This window comes from Anneissia japonica, unplaced genomic scaffold (assembly GCF_011630105.1).
Source record: "Anneissia japonica isolate Jap-2015-1 unplaced genomic scaffold, ASM1163010v1 scaffold3735_len701357_cov177, whole genome shotgun sequence".
NCBI classification, from domain to species: Eukaryota; Metazoa; Echinodermata; class Crinoidea; order Comatulida; family Comatulidae; genus Anneissia; species Anneissia japonica.
In genome coordinates, this window is record NW_022723891.1 from 372,310 (window position 1) to 378,129 (window position 5,820).

The 5,820-nt window shown below is 32.5% G+C and overlaps 1 long non-coding RNA gene across 1 annotated transcript in view; it reads right to left on the reverse strand.

Annotated features, from left to right (window-relative positions):
- Positions 1 to 5,820, reverse strand: part of LOC117112408 — a 14,625-nt gene that overhangs the window by 7,034 nt on the left and 1,771 nt on the right. Inside the window, exon 2 of the long non-coding RNA XR_004446038.1 lies at positions 2,831 to 2,958. This is a non-coding gene — a long non-coding RNA (uncharacterized LOC117112408). The remainder of the gene's footprint in view (positions 1 to 2,830; positions 2,959 to 5,820) is intronic.

Consider the following 5,820-nt stretch of genomic DNA (forward strand, 5'->3'; position numbering starts at 1 on the left):
AAACTAAAAAAAATTAAACTTTAAGCACAGTGATTACTAAAATCTACAATGATTACTAACCAACATGCATGTTGTCAGAAGAAATATAATATATAATAGGAGTGTACAATAGCAAATTAAGTCCTATTGTAAAGCTAGATAAAAGCAAGACCACCCAACATTGTTCACCCTGTTGCCCACCCACTTTAACAATGGTATATTCCAATTGGGTGGTTTATGTCCTGGGTGGTTTATGCTCAGAGATAGTATGCTAAGTCATACTATCCATAGTACATTTTCTAGATTGGTAAAAATAGCCTGGTCAATCTTCATGCATCTGGGCACACTTCGTTCAGTATCCAATCACAAATGATGAGTGATTATATTAAAATTTTGTCACAAAATTGCAAAATCTATTTATTTCAAATAACAACACCAAAACCAGACCTAAATAGTAACAGGCCCTTAGTCCGAGAATATGCCAAATAAGATACTGATCATTTGCATAATAATTAAGCTATTCAGTGGAAATTGTTAAAATACTTTATTGTATAAGACTCAAATAACATCCTTGTGTGTACATAAACTTGAAAATTCATTTAATAACATACTTTATTGCAAATAAACTGAACTGTTTGAATATAAATTTTGACTTGTCATTGGCTCGGTAACTAAATGACATATTTAATATGCTAATAACTTATTAACAAAAATGAATTAGGAAATAAAATTAATGCCACCAAATAGCCCTACTAAAACTAGCTTTGTATATAAAGTTGTATTGTTTAATCATTTATATTTTTTGTAAAAAGTTAACTTTAAGTTGTTTTCCAGTAACTAAATGACATATTTATTGGTTTTAATATTTTCGCATTTTGATTAATAAAACATGAGGCAAAAGTAAAACTGAATGAAAATATGTGTTCTTAGTAAGCCATTTGACCATATTAAACTAGATTTTAATATAATTTCAAGTTTCAAGTTTGTATGTGAAATTTTATCAAAATAAAAAAATTATTTATTGACATATTTTAATTAATATTTAACTACACTTCTGATTTTATATTTGAAAATCTGAGTTTAAATCTTGAAAGTATATGTTTCAAGCTTTAATTAGACACCAAAACTGTAAATATAGAATGAATATGAAAATTTAGGTGCTTTGTCCATTTTGTATGGAATTGCCCACCTCTATTTTTTACCTTTTTCATAAATGACTTAACTTCGAATTTCAATTCACATTGTTTACTCTATGCTGATGATTTGAAATTGATTAGATTAATATCTCATATGCACGATTCACGCCTTTTACAAGATGGTCTACATAAACTTAATTCATGGTGCAATATTTGGCATGTGGAACTTAGTTTAAGTAAATGTAAAGTTGTAATTATTTGTATTAATTAACAAAATTTTATTTCCATATAGTATTTGTAATCATACCTTAGCCAATGTAAATACTCGTTGTGATCTTGGCATAATTATTGACTAAGCTTAATTTTAACGAACATATTAAACATATTTATTTTAAAGCTAATAGGATGTTAGGACTCGTAAAGCGAAATTGCTGGCATATTAAAAATGTAAATATTGATATCTCTCTGTTTAATTCCTTAGTTAGACCGCAAGTTGAAACTTGTAGTTATTTTTAACAGCATCAGCCTCTAAAATTGACATTATTCAACGCTGCTTCGTTATAATTGTTTCAAGGGTATGTAAGGTTCCAAAAAGTTCTATTAATCTTCCTTTACTTAAAAGTCGACATAATTTCCTGGATTTAACATTTTATTTAAATGTGTTAATGGTATCTATGGTAATTACTTTAAAACATCTTTATTTGGTATTTCTGTTAAACCCATGCCGTAGTACCTTTACTGAATTTTTCACAATTTCTTTTGCCAGAGTCAATGTTACGAAAAATGGTTTAATCAATAGATTACCTAGATAACAAACTTAGCAAAAAAGATATTTTATAACAGTGTAGAAATATATAAAAAGAAGATCAAATTTATTTTACATATACAGAACTACAGTAAGTTTTGTTATCTTTATTGGGACTTTTTAAATTATTCGTATTTGTTTATTTGTATCAGTTTTTTGTTTCCATTCTGTAAGTAGTGGGACACACGCTGTTGAATGCGAATTGATCAAATTTTTGCATAAAATATCAATAAACTTCCAACGTCAAATCTCTATTTTTGGATGTATTTGATACAAATTGTGTTTTTCTTGTACCTATTGACATATGCAATACAAAAATTGATGTTAACAAGACAAAAATTAAAATGCATTATGTACTATTGTCATTGGTCATGATCCTATAATTTTGTAATCAACAACAGTTTTTGGGGTAGGGGGTAACATTTATGCTCATACCTCTTGATTAAGTCAATGAATTTGTAGCTTATAGAATGGTCAGTCATTCAAATTGAGAAAATTTTGGAAACAGGCAGAAATTGATGCAACTGGAGGTCAAAAGGTCATTGACCTCCACAAAAAAGTTGTAAATTTATTTCCAAATCACTCACAAACATTTATAAATCTATAGTTGTGAGTAGATTTGATACCAATTAGTACTTTCCATTACAAATAAGCATATGGAATATAAAAACAAATGATATTAACAATAAAAATGTATAAATTGATTAAACGTACTACTGTCATTATTGATTACTTTTTTAATCAATGTCGATGTAGTCCAGTCAATCTACCGAATGACCCGGAATTAATTGCAATAGTTTTGATTTTAAGGCTATTTCCTTATTATACCACAGCCAATATATCTTTTAACATGCACCAATAGATGAGATGACACTTCCTCCCAGGGACTTTTTAATTCATGTGTACTCACCTCCGCAGGCTGGTTGTGGCTAGTAGATTGGCTATACATGGTTGTCTTGTTGCACAAACAAGTTCAGTATTGAATTATGGTTTTTTTTCTCTACTTCCCTTTCTATTCTCACAGAAGCTAGTAAATACCTAGTAAAAGAAACAAATTCAAAAAAATTATAACTTGCAAATAAAACTATAAATATTCTGTAGTTTTCTGTAGTAAAGTCCACCCAGCCTTGAACACAACATTGGGCCAATTTTATAAGGGTCAGCTTATGACAAAGCCATTCAACAGGTAATCTAATTCAAAGCCCATTTTGAGGTACTTATTCAGATCATAGAATTAAAACTATCCCCCGCCGGACTTCAAATGACGAATTTCATTGGCCGTTACGTATGACATCATCCTCTTGCAACAAAACTCGAAATCATCCTACAGTATGTTTAATATCCACTTCAGTCCTTAATATTTAACTATTTTTTTAGATAATCATTAGCTATATTGTAATACTTTAAGTATCATCTAGTTAACTTTTTGAACTCGTTATTTCATTTACATGAAAAATTTTGCCGTTTATATGCAGCACTTTCGTTAAGATCGTTATGGTTTCCTCGTGTACACAATGGCCGATCAACAGATGATCGTCGGTTTTGCGGTGCCAAAAAAAAATATTGCTACGCCTCGTATTACATTCATATTTGGCAAATAAACTCTTAGCTATATAAACTAATCTTCATTATTAAAAAATTGAACTTTTTTACTCGCAATTCTCTGGCAAAAACGACAAATTTTAATGGAATTTTCAAAAGATGATAACTTCGACAAAAGGTGACTGATTTCAGAAAAAATCAAAATGGTGTACTACTTCGACCCCTGATTGACCTGATGAAAGCGCCTCAACCAATCAAAAAGCATTTTAAAATATGAATATTTTCTTAAGACCTTGTTGATAAAAACACGCTTGGCTGAACTGGGCTAATGACACTAATTGAAGTGTGTGACGTCACGCATCGTGTGGTGCCTAGTTAGGCCTGCACACCCAGTTTAAATCTACTGGTAAATTTTATGTACGTCCCTGCACTAGGGCCTAGGCCTACGGGGACACAACAACTATGTGTACATCCCCGGCTCAAGTCCGGCTAGTGCCCCGCTATGGCCCAGGTGGGGGGGGGGATGGGGAAGGGCAGGATTACAATTGACAAGTGCATTAATAGTCCGGTGGCTTATGTCATCCCGTGGGAATTTCGTGATCATTTTGGTTTTTTTTTAAATTATATACTTTGAAGTATGCTGAATCAAATAAAATGAGTCGCCAAATTTTTTTACGCTCATCTTCATATGCAAATTAGCTGAAATATGCAAATTAGGTCTGAAAATGTAGGGTACATATGTCGTTGTCGTTGTCTTCTACATGTCGTAGAAAGTTGCTTCTTTCTTAAAGGTGTTCAGAACATGCATGTTTCTATTTACCCTAATGGAACATTTTCTTCAAAAATGACCGGAAGTGCCATTTTGCCGACCTTATTTGCATAAATATGCAAATTAGGGGTAGAAATATAGGAAGCTATATCTTGAAAACCACTGGTCGTACAGAGTTGCTTTTTGCAGCAAAATGTTTAAAACATGCATATTTATATTTACTATAATGGACAATTTTCTCTGTAAATGACCGGAAATTGCATTTTTGACCTTTGACCTCAAATTTGCATGATTGTAATATCTTGGCAACCACTGGTCTTATAGAGTTGCTTTTTTTAACAAAATATTTACAATATGCACATTTATACTCTAACAGAATAATTTCTCAATATCAACCAGAAACTGTTTTATTGACCTTCGACCTATCTTTGCAGTATATAGGCCTATTATATATACCTAACAATATGCATATTCATATTATTATTGAATAATTCCTCAAAAAATTACATGAACTTTCTGGACCGCCATTGACCCTATATTTGTATTGTTTCTATATCGTCTTCATCACTAACTTGGACTAACAGCCACCGCTGTTTGTTGTTCAATGGCTGTTGTGGTTGAAAATTATTTACAAACAAACTGACTTTTCTACCGAAACGATCGGTATCCCCGGTCGAGAAGAAAAACAATTCATTGGGGGAGGGGGCAGGGAAGAAAATATTTATGATATATTAGAAGACCCTAAAACCGATTAAATAAGCCTTTGAAATTTCCGGGGTTTCAACCCTGAAACAATTCCAGAAACTTTGAGCGAGACCCGGCCACGCCCACTTACGCTCTCGTTGCCCACACCGTCGAAGACATCATACCCCCATCAGCCAAATCCTGCCGCTACCAGTCCCATTCAGAAATAAAATTAATTCACTTATTTTTGTATTGATGCTCTTACTTTGTCATGAACGGAAGGAAACTGTTTGAAATAGCATATACCGACGGTATACCACCAATTGGCATTACTGCAAATTGCCTAGTAACAGTGAATTAGAGTGAGAAACGTTCCCAGACAAGTAGGTTCCCACGATCAGGAGAAGCATGGGAGAAGCAGAAACAAGGTCAGTCACATACAGTAGTCTTATTCTTTAAACGCCGCCAACTCAGGAATGTAGACGCGCTAGTGTTTGATCTGATTCTTTGAACGCCGCCTTCAAGAATGTAAACTGGTTTGTTCAGCGATACCAACATGTGCCATGGTTTCAGTAGTGCAGCTGTATTTTAGCGAAGTGTTGTTTTTTTGTACGTTCACTTATACATGTCATTTTAATTTAGACATTGATCATCATAATAAAATCATTAACTTTGTTGTTACTATGGCGTTTATGTTTGCTTTCTGTTGTGTGTTATAACAGTTGTTAAACCTTTTTTTTTTTCAAAGACGTGCACACTCATTCTGTATAAATGAGTATATTGTGAGCCTATCCACTGCAAGACTCTTAATTAAAAATCAACGTAACCATGGGGACGTGTACTTCTACTGTTATTTTCTCAATGAATAGGGCGTTTACAGTTAAAAGCCCTTGATTTTTTAGCAA